The sequence below is a fragment of the Lissotriton vulgaris genome, chromosome 4_1 (genome assembly GCF_964263255.1).
Source record: "Lissotriton vulgaris chromosome 4_1, aLisVul1.2, whole genome shotgun sequence".
Lineage (NCBI taxonomy): Eukaryota > Metazoa > Chordata > Amphibia > Caudata > Salamandridae > Lissotriton > Lissotriton vulgaris.
This window is the reverse complement of record NC_141691.1, coordinates 1835371477-1835398539: the sequence shown is the minus strand read 5'-3', so window position 1 is coordinate 1835398539 and position 27063 is coordinate 1835371477.

Genomic DNA, 27063 nt, shown 5'->3' with positions numbered 1-27063 from the left:
CCAACATGTTCCGATCGGGGTGGTATATTTTAAAGCTAAAGCATCATATTCGAGCTGTCTTAGTGCAGCACATATGTACAACAAAGGAGCAATAGTTGCAAAAACGTAGATACATTTTAAACTGCATGTCTTTACCATCTTTACAACTGATACTGTTTCTGTACTTATTGATGCTTGCATTTTGTTTTAACAAGACTGACATTTTTAGTGTGAAGAAAGCACATTGATTTACAAACGCGTATTCATGATACAGTTGCACACTTTTGGGTGGATTCCACAAAGTGTCTCAAAACACAGCCTGCCTTTATTATTCAGGTGTTTGAACTAAAAAAGTGCATGGGATGTGGGGAAGAGAGTGGGGTGGGGGACATGACCATGCAAGATGACAGCAGCGTTTTGCATGACCTTCTAGGCAGTCAATATCGCTTTGCTTCACCTACCTGTGCTGCTGGCTAATGACATCAATGATTTTGCACCTCGATGAATCTCTGGACCTCTTGCTGACCTGATGGTGGACACTGTGTACACTGTTTTAAGCCTGAAATGCCCGCTCTCTATCCAGAACTTCAAGATAAGCAGCTGGCATCTAGGCAAGCTCACTAACTCCTTCCCTCTGCCAGTGAGTGGCAGGGCCTAGAAGAATAGGTTCTTTCCCCACAGCTCAGAATACATTGACATAAGGGGAGATTGCCTTGGGGAGTCAGCACTTTGTTCTTTGAGTCTGGTAGCACCATGCATGCCTCTAATGACATCTTGGACATGCACGGCCAGAAAGGTAAGGGTGTGACTTTGCTTTTCAACTTAGGGAAGGAGCTTGCGGGGAGATTGTTTTTGTTTGGTGAGATAAACTAAGACATGGTGGGTTGTGGTAACCAATTCAGCTGAATGCCCTAGTTTCTCTGGGCTTGTATCTCGTGCAGCCTAGAGCAGATAGAGCATGTTCTGGATCAGCTGTGTGCTGTTGGTGCTGCCGATTAAGTTGAGGTGCCATCTTTGGTTCCAGACTTTTGGGTGTCACATTCTCACAAATCGTAATACACAGAGTAGAATTCCTATAATTGCCAGATGTTGTGGCTACAGAGAAGCAACAGACCTGCCTTTCTTTTTTTTTTTTCTTTTTTTTTTTTAAACCTTTATTTACAAATGCACAATACACAGCGTCTGCCTACAACCCCGCAGGGCCGGCCGCTATGACAAAAACAGGCTGAGCGAAAAGTGCAATACGAGGCAGTACGTTGCTGGAGCAATCTCTCACATCAACATTATCGGCAAGAGCGTAACATCATACAAATAGGATAAGAAAGGTTTAATTTTATGTTTTTGTCGAAATGAACACAAACAAACAAACACATGGTATCATAGTGGCAAGGGTTGCTGGAGGTGGGGGGGGGGGGGAATGGATGTAGGAGGTAGGAGAAACGACGATGGCGAGGGGGGGGTGGCGCGCGCAAGAGTACAAAGCATGTGGTGAGAATAGGAGAGGAACGTAAATCACGGAAAGGAGGGGAGAGGGACCTCGTAGTCAAGTGGGGGAGAACAGATGTCTCCACGATAAGTATTCCAGGGAGCCCAAACTCTGGACCACTTCCCTGGATGCCCCCGGGCCTCATATACCGTCTTCTCTCGAAACATGGACCAGTCCATGTTCTCTTTCCAGGCACTTAGCACTGGCGGTCTAGGGGAGCCCCAAAGCTGTGCAATATCCCTCTTCGCGATCATATTGCCTAGGGTAACCCAAAGTGTCTGGGCAGCAGTGCAGTCAGACGGTTCCCACACATTCAACAGACAACGACGCGCCTCAGGAAGCAATGGGACCCCCGTGACACGACTCATCACATCATGCACCCTAGACCAGTATGCTACAATCATCGGACATTCCCACAGAACGTGAAGAAAGGTACCATCCATCCCACACCCACGCTTGCATCGTCCATCCGAAACCAAACCCATTCGCACCAGACGCATTCCAGTAAGATACACGCGATGAAGGATTTTCAATTGGACAAAGCGAAGTCGTGCCGGAATAGCCACCTCCTTAGGGGAGGACACAGCTGACTGCCAGTCCTCGTCGTCCAATTCAAGTCCGTCAGCCGTCCAGGCAGCCCGGAGCTTCTCGAGCTGGTCAGCTCTGTTATTAATGAGCTTCTTGTGAATTAAGGAGATGGTACTGTCTGGGACGTGGCCATCTAGAACTCGATCCTCCAAAGGGGAGGACTGCGGAACGTCCGTACCGGAGGGGAAGACAGAAGACAAGGCATGCCTAACCTGCATATACCGGAAGTGCTCCCTATCATCGAGCCGGTATTCCAGCTTTAGTGATTCAAAGGACTTAACCGCGCCACGTGTCCACAGGTCTCCCACCGTGCTAATCCCAATCATGTCCCATTTCTCAAACCCTTTCGTCTTCCACAGGTTGCCCAGTCGTTCCGAATCATACAGTGGCGTCATACGTGTCAGTCTGCCACCCCAGCCCGTGGCCACCGTAGCGTCTCGCCATGCCCGCACAGCACATTTCGTTGGGCCCGTAAGGAGTCGGAAGGGGGCCTTAGAGTACAGCGCCCTATTAAAGTTGCCACCGGGCAACAGCAGTTTATCCAAAGCAAAGGCAGGAGCGGGCTCCGGAGAGTATGTCGCATGGTTGATGGCGCTCAGGTGCGAGGCCCAGTAGTATCGTCTAATATCCGGCAGCGCAATACCTCCGTCGTACCAGGAGAGCGTGAGCTTGGATAAGGCAATGCGGGCACGGCCGTCCCAGATAAGTTGCCGCTGTAAACTCTCGACTTCATGGAAATAGCGAGCTGGAACAGGGTCGAAGAAATTTTGCAGGGCATAGAGGAATCGGGGGAGCGACATCATTTTAAAGAGCGCCGCCCGGCCTAATGGAGATAAGGGCAGATCGCGCCACCGCCGAACATCCTGCTTCAGTCTGCGGAGCGGAGCATACAAGTTCCGCTCATAGCGGACCGAAGAGATCATGGATACATGGACCCCCAGATACTTAAAACCGTCAGTCGCTACCAGGATGGGAAATCTGCGGGGGAGAGGCGGCAGAGTACCAGCTATGGCGTAGACACAGGACTTAGTCCAATTAATGACAAGTCCCGAGTTCTTACCGAAGGACGTGAGGACGTCGAAGAGAACATTGAGTGACTTCTGAGGGGAAGTGAGATAAAGGAGGATGTCATCCGCGTACAAGGAGACACGATCCTCGAGGTCAGGGGACCATCGGATCCCTTTGATCGAGGGTTCCCACCGGAGCCACGCGGCAAGAGGTTCGAGTGCCAAAGCGAACAAAAGCGGAGAAAGGGGACAGCCTTGACGTGTGCCACGGCCCAAGGGGAAGGGGTCTGAGCACCTACCATTCACCGCGACCTGAGCTAGCGGCTGTTCATAAAGAAGCTTGACCCATGCGATGAAATTGGGGCCAAAGCCAAATTTAGCGAGGGCTGCCCATAGGTAGGGCCATTCAATAGTGTCAAATGCCATCGTGGCGTCAAGGGAGGCGACTACCGCTGGCTCGGCGAGAATAGAAGCTCTCGCGAGGACACTGTGGAGCCTACGCAAATTAAGAGAAGTGTTTCTGTGGGGGATGAAGCCGGATTGATCCGGGTGGATCAGGTCACAAATCACAGCAAGCATCCGATTGGCCAGCACCTTAGCGAGGATTTTGGGTTCCGCATTAAGGAGGGAGATGGGGCGGTACGAGGCACAACGGTCACGAGGTTTGCCATCCTTATAAATGACCACTATGGTAGCGAGGCGCTGCTCAAGGGGGAGGCATCCAGCCTCAACCGCCCCGAGAAACATGTGACGCAGGTGGGCGGCCATCTTGTCGGGGCAAAGTTTGTAAAGTTCAATGGGGAGTCCATTAGGGCCCATTGCCTTACCCGAGCGAAGGGAACGAATTGCAAGGGCAATCTCGTCGACAGTAAAGGGGGCCTCCAGAGCGAGGCAGTCCGCATCAGACACAGTAGGCAGGGCAATGTCACGTAGGAGTGGCCTGGAGTCGGCCTCATCTCGATCACTAACAGGCGTATAAACCATACGGAAGTGGTCAACAAAGCACTCAACAATCTCACCCGGATCAGAGACAGTCTCACCAGAATCACGAACAATGGAGGGAACAACACGACTCGCACGCTCAGTCTTATCCAGCCACGCAAGAAGCTTGCTAGCCTTGTCACCCACATCATACAGTCGACCAAGTTGGTTAGACCGCATCAATTTAGCAGCATCCGTGACACAGGCTTTATAGTCTGCTTGCTTCAATTCCAATTCGTGCAACAGTGCAGGCGTGTCATTCCCACCCAACTCACTTTCAAGAGCAGTGATTTCGGTTTCAAGAGCCACAACAGCCTCCCTCTTGACCCTACGCTCAGTGGCAATGAGTGACAGGGCGGAACCCCGAATAACCGTCTTGAAGGCCTCCCAGAGAACAGTGGGGGAAGTGACTGAGCCCAGATTCTCAGAAAAATAGCAATCTATTGCCTTAATCAAGTCTGAGCGGAGCCGGGGGTTTCGAAAATGCCAGGGAGGGATCGGGGGAACTCTGTTACCAGGCAGACCGCCCACAGAAATCGTAAGCAGCAGGGGGGAGTGGTCCGAGATACCCCGGGGGAGATGCCGAATCTCACGAACAGTGGACAAAGTGGAGGCTAACATAAGAAAATAATCGATACGGGAGAGGCTGCCGTGCGCACCAGAGTGAAAAGTGTATTGTTGGAGCGTGGGATGTAGTGAGCGCCAGACATCCACTAAGCCAAAAGTGTCAGCCATTTCACTGAGCCACATCTGGGACTGTGGCAATACTCTAGGGGGTAGCCGGTCGCAGTCGCCGGACATGACAGAATTGAAGTCCCCGCCCAGGATCAACAAGCCGTCTGGCAGCCCAAGGAGAGTCCTGCCTAAATCAGCATAAGTGGTAGCCTGCAGTCCCGGGGGGATATAGACAACAACAAACACGACCTGCTTACCCTCCCACCTTCCCGAAACAGCAGCATACCGCCCACGCTCATCAAGGATAACATCGTCGATAGCAAGAGCAAGGGAAGACTTTACCATAATACCCACACCCCGGGAACCCGAGGTGAAACCCGCATGTGCAACCAGTCGATAACCCCGGCGGTCTAAGGCCTTGCAAGCATTGCCAATCAAGTGGGTCTCCTGAAGGAACACAACATCAGGGGCGTGGCGCCTCAAGAATTGCAGTACAATGCCCCGCTTAATCCTGTCACCCAAACCATTTACGTTCCAAGAAAGAATCCGCATTTCACCCCCCCCCCATTACGACAAAAACATTCCACGCCCACCCCCCAGCAGGACCCACTATGAAAAGTCATTGCAAGATATGAAATACCATGAAACAGAGAACAGAACAAATTAAACGAAACACAACCCAGTCCCCAAACACCAACCCCAAAACCCAAACCCGTTACAACACCCCCCTCCCTGCACCCCTGCTGACTAAAAAGCCACCCCCAACTGCAGTGTGCCTGTCGCCCCATACTTCTACACAAAGAACCCCCCGAGGAGGAAGGGAGAAATCACCCGTTACCGCACCGCCACGGGCAGAGTCATTAGGGAATAAGTCAATTTACACAGTACGTTGCATAGTCTCAATCGAAACCTCCAGGGCATCTGTTACTCCTGGGCCGCTGCACCACCTTCCGCACCACCAGGGCCTCCGCTCCCAAAGTCATCTGCCGGCAACGAGTCCAACCAGTCGGCTGCACGTTCAGGTTGATCAAAGAAATAGGCACGCTCCCGATATTCGATCCGGAGCCGGGCCGGAAACAGCATGGCATATTTCAGTCCCCGGTCCCTTAGGCGACGCTTCACTCCAAGGAAACCTGATCTTTGCCGCTGCACTTGAGGAGTGAAATCGGGATATATGGAGACAGAGTTATTGTCATACTTTAGGGGACCATGTTTACGGGCGGCCTGGAGGATAGCATCCCTGTCCCGGTAGTGAAAAAGCCTGGCGATGATAGGCCTCGGCGGGTTCCCCGGCTTCACTTGACCTCCAGGAAAACGATAGGCGCGCTCCACGGCAAAGAACTTACTAAGTCCTGCCGGAGCCAGTTGGGCGACTATAAGTTCCTCGACCAAAAGATCGGTCGCTACAGCACCATCACCTTCCGGCACTCCGACAAGGCGTATGTTGTTCCCCCTGGCCCTGTTGTCATAGTCCTCCATCCGCTTGAGCAGTAAGTTGTGCGATGCACGCAGATTGCCAATTTCGGATTGCGCCTCAGCCATGTCGTTCACCAGGCTCGACGTTTTAAGATCCAGTGCCTTCACCCGCTCATTTGTTTTGGCCAAGTCGGCCCGAATCAGAGTCACATCCACCGCCACCGTGTCTATTTTGGTCACTACGGCTTCGAATTGTTGACTCATGTCGGCCTTGAGTCCAGTAATGGCAGCCATAAGGTCTTGGAGCGACACTTCCGAAGCAGACGATGTGTCCGTTTGAAGTCCTTCAGCACCCATGCATACGGCCCCGGGGGAGCCTCTCGGCTGGGTGTAGCGTTCGATCATGTTCGACTGGATCGATCCCCCCCGGGTCGCAGCCTTCCGGCGTTTTTCGGCCTCCACTTTCGTTGCCATCTCGCGTTCAGAGTCGGCCGGATAGCCAGGGGAAGTGACGAGAAGGTAGAAAAGTCTCGAAACTCCGACGCGCCACTGAGACAGAGGTGTCGCGGCCTCCTTGCCAGTCCAACGGAGGATAGTGCAGGCTGAGAGGGCAGCAGGCGAGGCAGAGTAGGAGGAGACAGGAACAAAGGGAAGGAAACCGAAAGTGAAAGCAATACACCTCCGGCGGGCCAGATGCCAGGCAGCCGTTGTTGTTCAATTACAGGTCCGCCACAGTGGGCAGCCGAGTCCCCGGTCGCGCCGGCGGGCAGGCCAGAAAGTTGCAAATTTCAGAAAAATGGTCCCCAGGGTCCGATTTTGACCAGAAAAGGATCAGTAGCATCAGCGATGATGGCGCTGCAAAAGCCCGTCAAAATGACCAGGATAGGTGAAGGATAGATAAAGAAGGACGGCGCGGGTCTCGGGAGCTCTCTGCTCACGCGACCATCTTGGATGCCCGCGTAGCTCCTCCCCCCAGACCTGCCTTTCTTAATTGCCTCAGAAACCAGTGTTCCCACCAAACACTATACACTATCATAGTATACTGTATATGTACGCACACTATTACAAAAATTATTAGGACATTATACCTGATGAATACTAACAATGTAAATATTGCAAAAACACCAAACATTGTATGTGTAGCCTAACTAGATAAATATCTCATCACCTGTTGAGTGAATGGTAGAATCCTTCCCCTATCCCTTGATAATTAGACAGCCTTTGAGTGTGTGCGGGCTGCAGATGTCACAGCTCTTCTGAGAGTGTAGTGATGCAACCATGACCAGAAGTAGGTGCCATTGTGTAGCATACAGTCTGGTCTTTTCGTTCCCTGTGCATTGAAGACCAAGTCCACCAGCAAATCCCCATCCTGCGTGGTCCGGGAGTTAAGTTGTTGTAAGGATAAAATGGCATGCTTGGAGGCAAGCATTTGCTGCTATTAAAGAAACTTACCTGTAGATACTTACCATGCTGGCACCTATTTGCTTAACTCTTGTTTGCACACCTGCCATCTCACTATTCAGTCTGACCTAGGGCCTGGGTGTCTTCTTTCTTTCCTGGTGCTTGCTTGGTTTCCTGCCTTACGTGGATTACTGTGCTCATGTAATTACTTCACTGACATCACCAGTTCCCAGTAGAATTCTGGGGGACCTGAAAAAGAAATATAAAGCACATACCAACAAGAGACTGTTGCAACTAATTGGTAAGCTGCAAAATGTAAATGTAGTATGGTGAAGGACTTAGTGTAATGTATGTCTGTTCTTGAGAATCATCTCAGATTTTTTGAAGTTCCTTAAAATATATATGAGATTTAGAAAAGTGCTCTTTGTGCAAGATTATTATTTGTCAGTCTTTTTTGGACATTTGGAGACTTATTTGCAATTTCTCTGATTTGATCTCGTTCTCAGATTTAGCTTTTATTGCTAGTACTTTAGGGAATGATGATATAATTCCCAGGATACCTCACACTGTATAAGGTCCTTCCTTTGCAGTTTAATAGGTAATAGGAGGGTTTCAGTAAGGTCAATAGTTTATGCAAGAACATTTACCAAAATTCTCCTGTAATGGTATTGTTTGCTTTTCTCTAGGAATCATAAAACATATAAATTGTTTTTCCTAACGCCAGAGTCTTTAGGGGAAGAAGACAGGGTTATTATTTAAACACATTATCAGATGTACCCCCTACTGACAGGTTAGTACCAAATCATTACTGCAGAAGTCCATGTGCTCCATTCTTATAAGCAAATATATACTTTCAAATGGACTCCCTGTAGAATGCAGTGCTCTCTCTATGCTCTCTAGCAGGGAACTTGTTTTTTTTTTTAAAAAGTCACTAATAGAAAAAACTTGTCAATTGTAATTTTTTAGTAAAAAACCCTGAAAATAACAAACAAATTATTGTCATAAAAAATGTTTCAAGAAAATCTATATCGACTATACATAATTTGTGAGTCAAACATTGACTACAAACATAGGATACTGAAAATATTGGACTTTGGAGGTGTCACATTTCTATTCTCTTCACATACATTAAAGCAAACTTCATTCTCTACCAAGTTAAAGAACTTCCCAAATTAATTTCACTTCCGAACAACTAACAGATAACGATCCATCTGTATTGCTTCATACGTCTTAGCAAATGTTCAAGAGTGCCTACAGGAATTCTCACCTCGTCTTTTTTGAATAAATGTTCGTAGAAATATATATTCCTAAACCCAATTTAAAATCTCTGTTAAACTGGTTACTCATATTTGAAAAGAAATAATGAAACACCAGCCTGTTCAGTGGCAGCCACCACAATAAAGAAATGGTTGGTCGGGTGGAGGGGGTATGGGGGAGCGTGGGAGGGGGAATGCGTGCACAGGGGTAAGAAAATCATAAATAAAGACTTACCTGGAGCTGCTGCCCATCCTTTCTGATCCCAGCAAGCATTGGTGCCATGTCATGGACTCCCTGCAATCCCTGCGCTGCTCTCATACTATACTTTGAGAGCAGCACGAGCATTGGCTTATGCAGGCTGAAAAAACACTCTGTTCAGACCAGTGAGTCAGTGTGGGATTCTCCAGCCTGGCTGTTCAAAGTAGCCGGGCTGGAGAACCCTAAGTGGTTGGCCTGAGACGGCCTGCCAAACACATATGTGCACTTAGGTAATGTACATAGTACTCCTCCTCCCCATGCCCCTCTCCTCCCTGCACAAGTTGGCTCAGAGCCGGCAAATGAAAAATAAAAATATGACATCATTTTATTTTCTCATTTGCTGGTTCTGAGCCAGGCAGTGGAGCGATGCTCCTCCCTGAAAACCCACTCACTGCAGCTCTTTCTGGGTCTTCAACATTTATTTCTGAATGCCCACTGGAATACTAAATCATTTTGCTTTGACTCCCAACATCAATGAACATTACAGTGCAATATGGCTTTATCAAATTATGGTGACATTTTGCATTGAAGTCAATCAGGGTGGTGTGCGGCACTCCTTCGTTCAAGTGTTAATTCAACAGTGATGTCAATCAATTCTACCAAAATTAATCAACTTCTGGGTGCCACAGGGTAAGTCCCTCCTGGCCTTGGGGACCAGAATCTGTACAAAGCTAAACTAAGTGTTGAATCAAACGACACTGGGTCTTTGGTGGCACACCTATGGGAGACGGTGTCTCAAGGTAATAGGCTGGTAATTGCTGACTGTAGGCACAGAACCAAATATTCTTTCAGTTCAACAAATATTTATTCGATTGATACCAGATTCAAGTCATCTGGACTTAATCCATTAATAATGGTATGTAATTGAAAGGATTTCAAGCATGAAATCAAGCATGATTTTCCCTGAATTTTCCTGTTTTTTACTATTTTCCACTTTCCTTTTCCCCTTTTAGGCAATAGAGGCTAACAATTATTAGGCTATACCTAATGTCCTGATGATGATCCCCATGATTACTTAGCGGGATCGAAACTCCGTCGACCTCTATGTGCACCCTATACAGAACGTATATCATGTACCATGTATATGTAAAGGTGCCGCTTGAATTTTCAGTCTCACTGTAAACCAAAGAAATCCTTGGTTTTTGCCTAATAGCCCTGCTTTGTTTCTTCCTAAACTGTAAGATTATGTGTGTGCTTGGGTACAGGCTTGTGACCCACTATGATGAATTGTTGAAGGAATTTGTTGTTTTCTCCATTTCTGATCAAGTAAAGATTGAGACCTCTGTCCGGCTGGACATGTCAAAACCAATATAGATTAATATTGTCTATATTTATTGTTCTTCTCATAATATGTGGATGGGACCACTGCTGTTCAAATAATTATGTTCCCCGAGGTTCTGTGCTGAATCATTGGGGCTCCCTTGTTGTTTGTAAACACTTCAAAAATACTTCATCAGGTACACAAACCCTAATATTTACCTCGGATATCCAAAACCCTACCAAATAATATTACAAACAAAAGCATTGTTAGCTTTTGACTCCATTGTTTCAAAGTAAAACTCTTGGCAACAATTTCAACATCCTAACAGGCTAGTATACATCCCACAAAGAACTGTCTTTGGTCTCCCAAGCTTTAAACAATTCAGGACTCTCCAGCCCAAGGAAACACTGCCCTAGCGATCTATCTCTCTCCCCTGAATGCCCTGCTGACACTACGGATCTATAGCAATTGATTGTTTTACAGGATACATCCTCTTTAAGTAATTTGGAAAGAACATCTGGCAGTATTACATTAACCTCTAGGAGATGCATATATCATGCATCAACATACACATTCTTTTGATGCAAAACTGAATGCTGGAAGTCGCTGAAACTCTAAGAACCGCATGTATGTAGGTTTCTTCCAGTCACAAATGGCAATTTGCAGAATTGGGCCGTTTGCAACCGGAAAAATGCATTTTCCTATTTATCAAACCCATTTTGTGAATTTCCAAATCTCAAAATGGTTTAGCGAGTCGGTATTAGGAAGGGACAGGTTAAGGGCCTCCTTTCCTAGTAGCTATTTGCAATTCCATGTACGAATGTTTTGCGTCCGAAATGTGGTTGCAAAACATTTGCATTTTACCGCCAACTTCAAGTAAGTGGTAACCCATTCACAAATGGGAAGGGGTCCCGGGAGGACTCCTTTGTGAATGCATATTAAAACGTTTTTTCAGAGAAGGCAGTGGTTCCACAGACCAATGCCTACTCTAAAAAAAGAAACTGTAACATTCCTTTTTTGGTTTTGAAATTCATCCTGTTTTCCTTGAAGGAAAGCAGGCCGCATTGTTTTAAAAAAACGTAGATTTATTTAAAAGCAAACACAGACATGATGGTCTGCTGTCCCCATCATCCCTGTGTTTTTAGTGATTCCAAATGAGTCTCAAATTGCGACCTACCTTATGAATATTAATGAAGTAGGTCAATTGCGACCCCAATAGGAATCGCTAAATGTGTCAAAAACACCTTAGTAAATAGGTGTTTGCAATTTCCTAATAGAGAATCGCAAAAAATTGCTATGTGTAGATCGCAAAATGAGCCCAACGTACATATGTCCCTAGAGCTCAAATATCTTCCAAACAAGAAGGTACAGTACTCCACGTTCTACCAAATGATTCTTCAATGTGTAGAGTTTAACAGATTCTCCAGTCAGTGGCTCAAACAACAAATGTCAATCTGTAACATTATTCAAAACACCAACATAAAATTACACTAAAATGTATACACTGCGTTAGGTCAGGTCACGATATTGTATAAAATATTGATATTTGGGGTTGACCTAATGGGGATAATGAGCCTTAACATTACAAAAACTGAAATGAATGATTAGTTCCAATATCCACATGTATGCTAAATATCTAATAGCAGACATTAAAAAAGGATACAAATTCAATAGAGCAAATTTATTGAACAACCCCTTATTGTTGTTGAGTATCCTCTGGTGTATCCAGTGTTTTGAAGATAGCTCTACATAGTGGACCAGTTAGGTACTAATGTTGTTGATAAGTTCAGTGTCATAAAAATCAACAGCAGCTATTACGTGTTTTAAGTCAGATCTTAGGCTCACATGTATTGAAGCAAATTTGTGTTCATAAACAGGCCGATTCGCAGAATCTACCCATTGCGAACACAAAAAAGGCTTTTCCCATGTATCAAACCCTTTTTGCGGTTTGGTAACCTGTTACAAAATGGGGTTGTGATTCCGTATTTGAAGGGGCTTCTTCAGGGCATCCCTTCTAGATACCGCAACGTAACAGTATGTATGAATGTTTTGTGACCCTGAATGCGGTCACAAAACATTTACATTTTACCACCAACTTCAAGTCGGTGGTAAACCATTCGCAAATGGGAAGGGGTCCACAAGGGACACCTTTCCCTTTGGGAATGATGGCAACATTTTTTTTAAAGCAGCCAGTGGTCTTCCAGACCACTGCCTGCTCTTAAAAAATGAAAAGAAAACGTATCACTTGTCATTTTTAAACGCAACCCGTTTTTCTTTAGGGAAAATGGCCTGCATTTTGACCCCAGCAGGCCACCATACCCGTGATTTTAGCGATTCCTAGGGGGTTGCACATTGCGACCTACCTCATTCATATTAATGATTTAGGTCGATTTACAACCTCGTAGGAATTGTTAAAGGAAACTTTTGGAGTATAATACATTAAGAATAACGATTACCTAATTGCGATTTGCTGAAAATCGCAATTATGCAATCGCTATTCTAAATGTTGATACATGTGGCCCTATGATATTTCCTTCTTAAATCAACTATTTCTGGGCAAATCCATATATAGAGCACTAAGCTTCCTCTTCCCAAATTATACAATTTACAAGTAGCATAAGCTATGTTTGTCCCCTAGCAGTGGTGTGTAATATTCTATTAAATATAAGGGTCCGAGGCTAAATGTTAAAAAGTCTCTACACACTCTTGGCTCTAACTGATCAGTAAGAAATTACTAGGTTGGTAATTAATGATGTATACATTGTTAGCCAGAATAATGTAAATGAGGAAATGTGTCACATTTAAAACTAACACATTTCAAAGTAGCAGTCGTTGAAAGTTGTATTCTTTGTTGTAGCATGGCTGTGTCTCCAAGTATCTCCCAAACTACAAGTGCATAACAGATTTGCTGATATACCCCTAAACCAAAAGTAGAACCCCACCCCAAAAGACTGTGTGATTGGCTGTGTTCCAAAGGCAGAAAAGTGTTCATGAATGTTTCCTTGCAACTGAGATCCTCCCCGTATAAATTGCTTATATCGTTCACCTACAGAAAGTCAGGGATATACCAGCTTGCATCAGTTTTTAATTTCTTGGAGCCTTCAACTATTAATGGAAAGAATATTTTTGCGTCATTCTTTTTGGGCTTGATCTATTGTTGCATTTTTTGTAGATTTTGTGTATTACAATGCTATGGCCTCAAACACAAGAAAGTGATGCAGGGTGGCGCCAAAAGCCATTGAGCTGCACCGTGCTGCATAATTTTCACGGAATCGGGATGTCTCGTATTAACAACAATACAACGCATCCCTGTGTTTTCCCCTGCACTGGTGCACAATTGGCTGCCATGCACCAACACAGGCACCCTTGTGCCATTTTGCAAGGGTGCCTGCATTGAGGGGATGATTGCTTTTCTGCAGGAAGGGACGCCTTCCTGCACAAAAACACTAATTAATGGCAATTTCCTATTTATTTATTTATTTATTTATTTATTTTTAATATTTGTAAAGCGCATCATTTACCCTTGGGCGTCTTGGCGCTAGTAAAAACCAGTTATTTGTAACAGTCGACATGAGGAAGGAGTAATCATTGAGCGAACAGCCAGGTTTTCAAAAGCTTACGGAACTGGAGGAGAGAAGAACTCTCCCTGATGTATAAGGGTAACGTGTTCCAGAGCTTTGGGGCGGCCACCAAAAAGCGCCGGTCGCCCCAGGTGACGGTTTTAGTGCGAGGGATGATCAGTTGATTGAGGGTGGCTGATCGTAGAACTCTGTTAGGTTTGTAGTGTTGTAACTGTTCGTTCAAAAAGTGGGGTCCTTGGTTGTTGAGCGCTTTAAACACAATACAGAGGGACTTGAAATGGATTCTGTTACGCACGGTGAGCCAGTGGAAGTCCTTTATACTGTTGGATATTGATTTGTATTTTGTTTTGCCAGAGAGCAGACGTGCCGCTGCATTTTGAATAGACTGCAGTTTGGTAATTACTCTGGATTGAGCATTAAGGAAGAGACCATTACACTAGTCCAGAGAAGAAAGGACAAGAGAGGTAACCAGTGTTTTGATGGCTGAGTCAGGAAGGAAAGGACGTATTTTCCTTATCATCTTCAGTTTCAGGTGTGCTATGGACACTGTTTTGTTGGCGTGATCCATGAAATTTAGACCCTCGTCGAAGATGATACCGAGGTTCCTGACTTTAGCAGTTGGCATGGGCGGGGTACTGAAGGCCTCAGGCCACCAGCTTGATGGCCAGGCTGGCGAAAGGGGTCCGAAAATGAGCACCTCGGTTTTTTTTCTGAGTTTAATTTGAGGCAGTTGGTAGCCATCCATTCTCCTATGTCTACAAGTCCCTTCTTGAATTTTTCAGCCACTAGATCTCCATCCCCTTTGATCGCCAACACAAGTTGGGTATCATCAGCGTAGGAGGTTAGGCTCATTCCGTGTGCTTTGATGGTTTTAGCAAGGTCCGACACATAGATGTTAAAAAGTGTCGGACTCAGGGATGAGCCTTGAGGTAATCCACATGGAGATGAAAGTTGGGCCGATTGGAAGGGTCCTAAGATGACAGCCTGCGTTCTTTTGGCAAGGAAGGACGCAATTAGGTCTTTGGCAGTGTGGCAAATGCCAAATCCCTCGACACGGTCGACCAAGATGGTATGGTCGACCGTGTCGTACGCTGCTGATAAATCCAGCATTACTAGAATGGCTGTGCCCCCCTGATCCCTGATTACCCTGATATCGTCAGCAGCCTTAATCAAGGCTGTCTCTGTCCCATGGTATTTCCAGAATCCAAATTGTGTGTTGTCCAGGAGATGGTGTTTTTCAATGAATTCAGAGATCTGAATGTTCATGGTTTTTTCAATCACCTTCGCCATGAAAGGGAGACTCGCGATGGGACGGTAGTTTTTTTGCTCACTTTTATCCAGGGACGGTTTTTTTAACAGGGGTTTTAGTAGAGTGTTTTTAAGTGGGTCTGGGTAGTTACCTGATAGGAGAATGGAGTTGCAGACCTGAGTGAGTAGTGGTATGATAGAGTCCATTACCGGCAAGAGTACTGAGAGTGGGCAGGGGTCCAGGGGTGATCCTGATTTGATGGTGGACATTGTAATTTTTATCTAGTCGGTGGTGACTGGTTGGAAGCTGGGGAACATGTTAACTGGAGATAAAATGGGGGGGTTAACTATCCTCGCACATGAAGTAGCAGAAAAAGCCTGGTAGATATCATCCACTTTGGTAAAGAAAAAAGAAGCTAGAGAATCACATAAAAGTTGTGATGGGGGAGGAGTGAGGTCGGGGGAGTTGCCTGACAGTGCTTTGGTGATTTGAAACAGTAATCTGCTAGAATTTTTGGCTTTCTGGATTTGGTCAGTGTAGTAGTCTTTTTTGGCTTTAGCGATCATAGCTTTGTAGAGTGCGAGGGCTTCCTTGTAAGCTGCTTTGCTTGCTGCGTCATAGTCTTTTCTCCAAAGTCTTTCCTTATTACGGTTGATTTGCTTTTGTGCCCTTAGTTTTTCATTATACCATGGGGCAGTAGGTTTGGATCTATTTCTGGATAGTTCTTTGGTAGGGGCTGACTGATTTGTGGCCTGGCCCAACCAAGTGTGAAATTGCTGAAGTGCTAAATTAGGCTCTGTGGACAGCGTTGGGCGGGTGTGTTCCAGTATTAGCTTTAAGTCGTCCTGATTGATATTTTTCCAATCTTTAAAAGGCTGTTTGGGAATGGGAAGGGGTTTGTTATTACGACCAGTGTTGGTGGTTATAGTTGCAAAAATTGCATGGTGGTCAGTCCAAGGCATGGGTAAGATGTTGGTTATTTGTAGGCCTTCTAAGTTGGAAAATATGGGATCTAGGATGTGGCCAGCTTGGTGGGTAGGGGACGTAACCCGTTGTTTTAGCCCTAGAGTTTCTAGATCGGAAATGAGGGTGACCGAGTCAGTTAAGTGACTTTGGTCCAAGTGAAAATTTAGGTCACCTAGAACCGTAAAGGCACTTTCCGTGGCTACTGATTCCATCATGGTATTGATGCTGGTTAAAAATGCCGTTTTGGATCCCGGAGGGCGGTATATCAGTATTCCCTTGAAATTAAACAAAGGTGAAGGGTTAATAGCAAATTGCATGGCTTCACAGGAAGTTGATGGAATGGGGGTCATCCTGACAGGATATGAATCTCTAGCTATTATGGCCAGCCCACCCCCTCTTTGTCTGGGCCTGTCCTGGCAGTGTGCTTTACATCCGGTACTGCGATGGCTAGGTCTGGCTGAGATGTATCATCGATCCAAGTCTCAGTGACAAACAGAACGTCTAGTTTAAAATCTGTTATGAGATCGGAGATCTCCTGCCTGTGCTTTCCAAGTGAGCGTGCATTGATAAGGGCAATGGATATAACAGCTGCTTCATCGTGCTTTGTTGGTGTGGTATTAACGTCAAGTGATCGTAACGGAATGGTACAGCTACAATGGGGACAGGAGATGGCGAGGTGCCTATGAATTTCTGAGGGTATTATTTTTAAACAGCTGGTGTTGGTGGGTGGCCGAAGTGCCAGTAAGCCTTGACTGGTATACTTCTTATTGGTTTCTAATGTTTGCTGCAGAATGCAGCATGCATAGAAAGAGAAAAACGTAGGACAAATACAAATATTTCCCCTTGTTGGGCCCTTCCTACGCCTCCCAGGTTTGGCATAGGATTTAATGTTGTAAATCTGGGAACCCGTTAAGTTCCATGGATGCTGCATGGGAACAACCACAACAACACCCATGGAATGCCCCTTTCACACAGAATAATGCGTAAAAGGGACCCATATTTACAAAGCCAGGAAAAGTCACGTAGAGTGAGTTTACATGACTTTGTAAGTATCGCAAGCCCATTGAGCCACTGGTGCATCAAAAAAAGTGATGTACCGGTGGCGGATGTATGACGTTACAACGCAGGCTATTACAACACCTGCCTTTACAACGTGGTTTTTACATCGCATACCATTACAACGCATAGTGCTTTTAGGCGCTGGATAGTGAATTATTTAATTTACTATTCCAACTCCAGTCCCCGTGGACACTAGGGAAGGTGTTGGATAGTAAATTAAATCTATTCCCTATCCTAGAGCGCCCCCCAGCGCAATGCGTTGCAATGGTTTGCGTTGTAAGGACCGCGTTGTAAAGGCACTGCGTGGTAATAGTTGCGTTGTAAGTGATGTTTCCCATCGGTGGCTAAATGGTCTTGTAATTAAGCTCCCTACTCTTTAATATCACCTTGATATTTTGCCATAAGGTGAATATCGGTGCAAAGCAAATGGAAAGGGGCGACCACTCGGTCCCCTCGAACGTATGGTTGGGTGCCCCGATCCTCCCGGGAAACCATTTTGGGTGGGGGGCGTGTCTCGGCTGGTATGCCCGAAGCGGTGTAGCCGGGGCGCGCCTTTTTCCCGCCCAGGAGGGGTTGTCCTAGACACCTACACCGATGACCACGCCCAGTAGGCGTACCGGAGGAGGGTACACGCCCTCCCGCAGAAGAATAAAGAGAGCGGGAATCCGAAGAAGCGTCCTCTTGTTCCTGTGCTCTGAAGGCTGCACCCACTCGTTGCTCGTGAGCCCTCGACGGAACAAGCAGCAATTTTGAGAACTTTTAATTCTTGTGTTTTTCTTTCAGTTACTCGAAGGATCCAGGACCTTGTTGATCGTCTAGGAGCGGATTATCGAAACCATGGCTGGCAAGAAAGCAGGAAAGGGTTCCGAGACGGATAAGGTGCTACGCCTGTGGGTGAACCGGATGGCTGGCATGGAGCGGAAACTCGGTCAAGTCCCATCGATCGGTCGAGGTTTGGCGGAGGTCAAACAACAACTGGCTGCGCTGAGCAATCCGGGTAACCCTAAGAAGGTAATAGGCCCGGCCTTCCCGGGAATTGTCCCTGAGGGTAGAGGGAAGCGGGTCAAGAAGAGGGCGGTTTCAGGGGAGGTTCCGGTCCCAGAGGTTCCGGTCCCAGAGGTACCCCCGGCCACCCCTGTCACGCCGGCAGACAACCCGGTACCAATCCCAGACGCGGGTCAACCGATCCCGGTAGTGATTACCCCGCTAACGATGAAGATATGCCTCCTGAATTGGCCACCCAGTTGGCCGCATGGCTCAATAGAAAGGCAGGGGGTGTCAAGGCGCCCGGAGACACGGCCGAAGAGGCCAAGCTACCAATCCAGCAATTGCGGCAGTCGCGAGATGCCGCAAAGGCGAATCTTCCTCTTGTTTCCCCACAGGTGACACCGGTAGGACCTGCAGTTGGTCTCGAGAAAACGGCGGGAACAACGAACGAACCAGGTAAGCTCGCTTTGCCAGTGGCGGGGGAGGGCTCATTACCCTCAAGGCGGGAGAGAGTGGCACAGCACATCCCTATGGCCACAAAAGAGTTAATATGGGGAGACAAATACGTCAATATGTTTTCATTATTAACTGACCATCGCGAGATGGAATATGCTAAAACCCAGAAAGATTTGTGGCACCCAAGCGTGTGGCGCGCCAAGATGGCGGAATTCAGGGTGGATGAAACGATAACGAATTGGGCGAAGGCCTTTGCAATATTTACTGCAGTTATGGGGGAACGTAAACCCGAGGTGTTAACTGAACTGTCTTGCTATCGTATTATGGATTTTTATGCAATGTATGAGGGAGAGGAATGGAAAGGATATGACATGAAATTCCGAAAAGCGAAAGAATATGATGCCTCTCTGACATGGGACTGCCTCGACTCGGTCTCATGGCATAAGCAGCTCCTGCCGGGGCGGCAGGTACATCCTCGCCGGGCGGGAGTGGGTCGGGGGCCTTCCGCCAAAAGCCCGGGGTGCCCTTTCGAGCAGGCGCCGGTATCGATCACCAGCCGAAAACCGGCGGGAATGGCGGCAAGCGGGAGGTCTGTTGGGGCTTCAATCGAGGCAACTGTAACAGACCGCAAGGAACATGTAGGTTCAAGCATGCGTGTGCGGGCTGTGGGAATTCCTCACACCCGGAGAGTTCATGTAGATCAAAAAATAATGGGGCGTGAGGAAAGGGAGGGTCCAAGCAGGAGTAAGGTAGAACGTTGTGACCAACTGCCTACACCCGTTGATCTCATGGCTATGACTCCTTGGTTAAACAAATACCCTGATCATGTCTCCGCTGGGGTGTTGAGGAAGGGATTCTTGCACGGCTTCCACATCCCGGCGGGGGATTTTCGAGGGAACTCCTTTTGTAAAAACCAGTTATCGGCGCAGCATAATCCAAGTGTGGTAGAGAGAAAAATTGCAAAGGAAGTCAGCTTAGGGCGAGTGGCAGGGCCATTTCATCGCCCACCGGTGGCGGATTTCATCTGTTCCCCGTTAGGGGTTGTCCCGAAGAAAGACCCAGGGGAGTTTAGACTTATTCATAACCTGTCTGCTCCAAGGGGTTCCTCGGTGAACGAGGCCATTGACCCAGAAGTCTGTTCGGTGCAGTACGCATCGTTCGATGAGGCCGTGGCCATGCTGAATCACCTGGGCCCCGGGGCGCTGATGGCGAAATCAGATATCGAGTCGGCGTTCCGGTTGCTCCCGGTACACCCGCAGGATCAGCGTTTGCTGGGTTTTGCACTCCAAGGAAGTTATTACATGGATAAATGCATGCCTATGGGTTGCTCCATTTCTTGTGCCTATTTCGAAATGTTCAGTTGTTTTTTAGAGTGGGCATTCACCGAGACCACAGGGCATAGGCATGTTATGCATTATCTCGATGACTTCCTGTTTTTAGGAGCAGCCGGCGATACGAAATGTGCGCAGGCGCTGCACGACTTCTGCATCCTCATGAGGGAGTTTGGAGTCCCATTGGCTCCAGGTAAGACGATTGGACCATCTACTTCACTGGAGTTTCTGGGAATTGAGCTCGATTCTGTGGAGGGATGTTTCCGTTTGCCGTTGGGAAAGGTGGCCAAATTTAGGGCTTCCTTGAAGCTATGCCTTGGTAAGGAGAAAGTGACCCTGCACCAGTTGCAGCAAACAGTGGGTCAGCTTAACTTTGCCTTGAGAGTGATACCAATGGCCCGCCCCTTCTCACGCTCTATTGCACAAGTTATGGTTGGTCTCAAAGAAGGACACCACCGCACAAGACTGTCTGCAGAGGTTCGCCAGGATATGCGCATTTGGTTGGCATTTCTGGCGGACTTCAACGGTCGAGTAGTGTGGAACAAGCCGCCAGCGTCTTCAGATGAGCTAGGTCTGTGGACTGACTCGGCGGGGAGCGTGGGATTTGGCGCCATTTTTGGTAATCGATGGTCGGCGCAAACATGGCCGGCGTGGTGGCACTCCAGCGGTCTCACAAGTAACATTGGGTTCCTGGAGCTATTCCCCATTTTGGTTGCTCTGATGGCATGGCCAGACGATTTCAGAGACCGCTCAGTGGTGTTTTGGTCTGATAATATGACTGTTGACGAATGCATTAACCAACAGGCAGCACGCTGCAAATGGATCTTGAGATTGTTGAAAGAGGTTGTGCTGCTTTGCATGAGACTGGATGTACAGTTCAGGGCGAAACATGTGCCGGGTGTACTGAATCATGCGGCTGATGCACTCTCTCGTTCACATATGCAGGCGTTCAGGGGTTATCTACCTACAGCGGACCTAGTGGCGGCACCATTCCCCGAAGCACTTTGGCTAATCGGTGCCCCGGATTACAAGACCTCGTGGCAGCAAGCTTAGCCCCCAGGACAAGGAAGGCATACGAAGGAACGTTTTGTTCCTATTGCACATTTTTGGGTCCGGCAGGGAATCAGGGCTGGGGTCAGGAGGAATCCTTCCTGGGGTTCCTGGTAGCACTGCACAGGGAAGGCCGATCAGCGGCAACAGCCAATAGGCATAGGGCGGCAATTTCATTCATAGCGCAGGTGCATGGTATAAAAGACCCAACGGGTTCCTTTTTGGTGAAGAAGGCCCTTCGCGGCTGGCAGCGCCTCGAGGGTCGCAAGCAAGATGAAAGGCGCCCGATTGGCTTACATAGGTTGTCCTTACTCATAGCGAAACTAGACGAGACATGCTCCTCCCAATTCGAAGCAGTTCTGTTCCGGACAGCTTTCGCATTAGCGTTCCACGGGGCTATGCGGGTGAGCGAACTGGTCGCAAGGAACAAGAAAAAAAAGAGGGAGGCTTGTGCAGGGATCACGTCCAAATTAGGGGTGATTCGATGGTGGTCACGATAGCCAGGTCCAAGATTGACCAAGGGGCTATGGGAAATAGTGTTGTTGTGCAGCGCGCGCGAGGGTCCCCACGTGCCCGATAATGTGTATAGAGGAATACTTGGCACTGAGGGCGGCTACATGGGGGGGGAGTTTGCTGAGGCACAAGGATGCACCCCACTGACGAGGGTTCAGTTCCAGAGGGTGCTAGCACTGACAATCGCTGCGGCGGGCATGGACCCGTGCGATTTTGGGACCCACTCCTTTAGGATAGGGGCTGCTACTGAGGCTACAGCCAGGGGTCAGAGTGCGGACGAAGTGAAACAGTTGGGGCGATGGTCCTCGAATTGCTTCAAAAGGTATGTGCGATTGCACATGTTGTAAAGGTCAATTGACATGCACTCACGCTTCTTGTCTTTTGTTTTAATTACAGTTTCTCGAGCCTGTCACGCGGGGCGAAATTTGCAGTCGACCCAGTACCAGGAGACCAGCGGTCATGGATCACCGTCTAGAGTGAGAGTGGTATGGGTCATGGGCCACTCATACGTGAGGCGCGCCGGGGACGTATTCAAAGCAGGTGACGCGACTCGCGCAGCTGGGGAATACGGGTACATAGTGGCCTTCCATGGGAAGGGCGGGCTCTATTTTGACCAATTCGAGTCATTTGTTGAGGGTCTCTTAGGGCGGCAAAGGTCACCGCCATCTGTAGTCATAGTACACCTGGGGGGCAATGACTTGGTGAAACTGGGTAGACGAGTGTTGTTTGAACAAGTTTTGTCTGCTGTTAGCTGGTTGGCGAAAAGAATCCCGGGGTGCACGATAGCCTGGTCCCACATGATTCCCAGGAAGGTATGGCGGGGGGGGGCCTTTCGGAGTCAGCACTGAACCATTCGGTGAAGAGGGTAAACAATAAAATTGGTAAATTGTTTCGCTCTGCGCAGTTGCATAGCATTCCTCATGGGTGTATTCGGGGTGATCACATGTATCTGAATGATGGGGTTCACCTGTCCTGGGAGGGGATTGATTTACTCATAGGAGACTTCATAACATGGCTAAGGGGTTTGAGGAAGCATGACCTCTAGGAGGAGTTTGGGGGGGGCCGGATAGTCGGTCAACTATCCGGCCTGTGGCGGTAAGGTCATGATCGGTGAGCAGTAATTTCAAGGTCCCTAGAGGGGGGCGCCACCCAGAATGGATGGGAGCGCCCGGGGGGAGGCGGCCATTGGCCCCTTCCACAGGGAGGCGGCACCCACTAAGGATGGGTCACCTAAGGGGAGACGGCCATAGGCCCCTCCCAGGGAAGGAGGCGGCTATATGCCCCCCTACTAATTTCCCGGGGGCCGGATATCCGCGACGGCGGATAGAGAGTGTGGGGATGGGGGGAGTCCACGCTGTCCTTCCTACAGATACCTCACACGGGAACTCGGACGACCTTTAAGATGGCGTCGAGTGGAAAGGGGGCCCCCACCACGACAAGGGAAATTACAGTTGGCAATGAGGGTAGAGTCCTCTGCGCATGCGCCACTCACACCGTGAGGGCGAGAGTTTTGGTAGTAGGGATCTGACACTGGTTAAGACCTTGCCGTTGGCCCTTAATGCTAGGATGTACAATTTTAATTTAGAATGTATGCATTTGCAGGATGTTAGACTCGGCTAGGAAACCTTTGTATTAGAGATCTGTTAAGGTTAGCCAAAGAACATGTCTTCATCGAAATGTAATAAATGTAAAATTGTACATGATTATGAAACTTTTATTTAATGTTTTAAATTTTGTTTCATATTTTAATAAATACGGCCGGGAGGGTGACTCCCTCCCGCCTTCCAAAAGTTCAAGCCTGCGTCCGACTTCCCATCCTTGGGGATTGTGTTGGGAGGGGGTGACGGGCATCCCGGCCATACCCTACTGCAAAGACACATTTGTCGTTGCTTTTAACTCATTTGTAAGCCAAGGAAAAAACAGTGTTCCATTTCTCTGATCTTTGAGTTGGGATTATAGCAATCTATTAAAAGCACAGCATCAGTACATTTGTGGTAGTTAGTGATTATCAAGGAAAACGTAATTCTTAGAGCAGATGGGCACACAGAAAGACTTGGAAAGGGTGTTTACCTGCACCAAAGTAGCACAGTTGGGCTGACTGCACCTTAGGTTGTAGCCTGCTACACGGGAATACGGTTTCAAAAAAGGCGCTGAACATGAATATACAAACTAGGAGGATCACAGTGGACTTAACATAGACAGAGGTGCTGCTTTCTGCCTCCAGTCCAAGTCGCACAGTTAAATGTGATAACTTTATCAAATGGAAGCATATTTTGCAAAAGCATTTTATGAGTACTGTTTGCAGTACTATAGAAGTACTCTTTAACGTATTCTTACGTGTTTTTGTGATTCGCCCAGAAATGTGTAACTCCATTTAGTAAAAGTAAAAAGTTGGAACAGTCCTTTCCATTTGTACTTACTGTAAATAAATATTCCATCACTTTTTATTATACCCATTTTAGATGTTTTGGGTCTAGTCACAAAATCATGTATGGGAACATAAAAGAGTACTACTTTAGGTATTCCAAAATTCCTTTGTTAATGCGCCACATGGTGTATCAACGTACACATGTGTTAGGGTGCAGTAACTGAGCTGATGTGACTTGGTTTTTATGGCCTCATGCACTTCAGCTAATGGTGCATCAATTGACATGTGTTCTAGTTTCAAGTGCTTTGCTCCCAACTCAGGGCCTGATTCACAAAGGGCCTCTGCACTCGAGGCGGAGGTCCTGCAGTCGTGTGGGAGTTCATCGAGGAGATTCTGACTCATGTGGGGAGACTCCCCCATGACTGTGGGGCCTCCGCCTCGAGTGCAGAGGCGATTTGTGAATCAAGCCAACAGTGCTTAGGGGCTCATCTAATAATATTCCAAATATGAAATCGTAATAATAACGATTCTCAGTTTGCGATTTCTTATTTGGAATATATCAAAAAGTATTCAGTAAAAGTGGTCTCAATGTGAGCACTGACATCTGCCGATAGCATTGGTAATTTGCAAACAACCTGTATTAATAGGTTGGTTCACAAAATACCGAATGATAGTGAGTCACATTTTACCAACCTCACTAATATGCCTCGGGTAGACCCCAAATTGAGACCCACTATGATTGGCTAGTCACAGGCATGGTGGATTGGCTGGGGTCAGCGGACCATTATGGGGCATATTTATAAGGGCTTTATCTCCACTCTTTTGGTGTAAAAAGCCAAAAAAGTGTAGATAAAACTATCATCCTATTTATAAGAGGGTGCTTTATCACCCTTTTTCCCAACGCCTTCCTTTGCGGCTCTAATAAGATGCAAAGTGGACACCACTGGGCGTACCCCGGATGGACAGCCTTGCAAATATCGCTGATGTTCATTCACATCGTGATATTTACAAGGCTGCCCCAGCATTTTAGCACACTTTAGTTTTTGGAGAAAACTACTGTTTTCTCCAAAAACTAATGTCTGCTAAAATGCAGACTTACCTATCCCCAACATTGGGGTGGATTATGCTGATATGACCCTGTGGGTCGTATCAGCAAGGTTATCGCCGTTTTGCAGGGAACCACGCTGGGAAACAAGCGATGTTCCCTGTAAAAGGGCAATAACCTCGCTATCTCTGGAATTTTTATCGCCCTGGTGTAACGTGTTGTTAATAACGCGCTACCAGGGCAGTGAATTCCAGAGATAGCCTGCGATAATATAATTATTGCTAAGCATGCCCAGCGATAATTATCGCTGGGCATTGTTAATATGCCTCTACATCTTTGATTGCTTTTAAATAAACTAAACATTTTCTTTTTAAATGCAGCTCATTTTCTGAACAGAAAAAAACGGGGTGCATTTAAAAAAAGGAATGTTTTATAACCATTTTTCAGGAGCAGGCAGTGGTCTCAAGAACAACTGCCTGCTTCTAAAAAATCTTTTTGTCCATGTTCACAAAAGGGAAGGGGCCCTGTGTTAAATTAAATAAAATGATTTAAAACAGTTAAAACAATTTAAACTGTTAAAAATATAAATAAATATAGATGAATATTAAAAAATGTATAAAAATAGTACATATTTCTTAGTTAATCATACAAAACTTATTTTTAATTTAAAACATAATGCAACATTAAATGCTATTAAAATAATTACACTCATTTTAATGAAGTCTGTACATCCCTTGTAATAATTAATATTGCAAAATGTTTATTTGCCTTCAGGTTGGAATTTATTGTTTAATTTAAACATCAGAAAAAAGGGGCGTGGCTAAGCAACATAGCCGACAGGACATGAGCCCTTCAAACTCCTGGCTGGCCTGCCCAGTAATCCTGCCTGGCAATACTCCCTGGCCCCTTTGAACCTACCTCTGTTACACCCTCAGCCCGGAGCCATCGGCTGGGGGGCTAAAACACTAGGAAGACACCCTGCTTAGGTCAGCGAACGAGACGCAGCCCGATGGATCCAGTGAAGCATGAGCCTGAACCCTACTGCACGGGATGCCTGATATTGCTACTACAACTTGAGTGCTTCCTGCTCACTGCACTGGGATGGAGGGACCACCTACCTGCTTATGAGAGGCCCTATGTTCCGCATCCATGAAAGATGACTGAAGCGGGGCCTCCTGCCCTGCCCTTGTCCACGATTCCTGCACTTCCCTGATCCGGGGAAAATCCTTGATTCCTGGCCCTGCCTGAGATGAGCTGCTCAGGGACAATGTGTCAGCCTGCCTGGACCCAGCATGCCTGAGGGGGAACCTGTGGGCACACGCTGATGGCCCTGGGACTGTCATGAGGAGCCTCGGGCGGTGACGAAGGTGAGGGAATTGGCTACTGGGGGATAGGAAGAATAAACAAAACAAACTGCCTCCTGTCAGCCTTGTTGGCTTCCCCCCCTGCCATTGCTGGGTGGTCCGCAGCCCCAGGGTATTTGCTGGGTGAGAGCCGTGGAGTCAAGGTGTCACAGACTTGAGATACTCAGAGCAACCTGTGACCAACGTGCGCAGGGGCACCCAACAGCCCAGAGATGGCTAAAGACAAGTCAGATCGGGCCTCTGGATCTCACACAATACCTCAGTACACCACCCATGACTCCCCCCCCAAAGCGCATCACTAGAAAAATGGATACTGGCAAAGAAAGCGACAATGGAGGAACTGGCGAACCATCTTGCACAGATATTCTTGTGGCCATCCGTGGTTCCAGGAATGCCTGGAGAAGCAAATTTCGACGTTCTCCTTTGATGTTAACTTATTGAGAGCCAGCTTACATAAAGTGGCAGACAAATTGACCATGGCTGAGGGGTACATACTTAACTTACAAGAAGAGATGGCATCACTAACGCAACAGGTGGGCCATATGTACGCAGTCACGAATGCCCTTGAGCATTGAGCGCAGCAACATCAGAGTCCTAGGGATTCCTGAGTGGGCTGAAGAGAGCAAGACTAAACAGTTCCTGGAGTGCTGGATATGCACTCAGCTATGCCCAGAAGTCCTCTCCAAGTTATTTGCAGTGGAGAGAACGCGCAGAGCCTTGGTTCCTCCTCCGTCCCCCGACAACCTGGGCTGTAATTTCCAAAATCTTAAACTACCATGACAGGG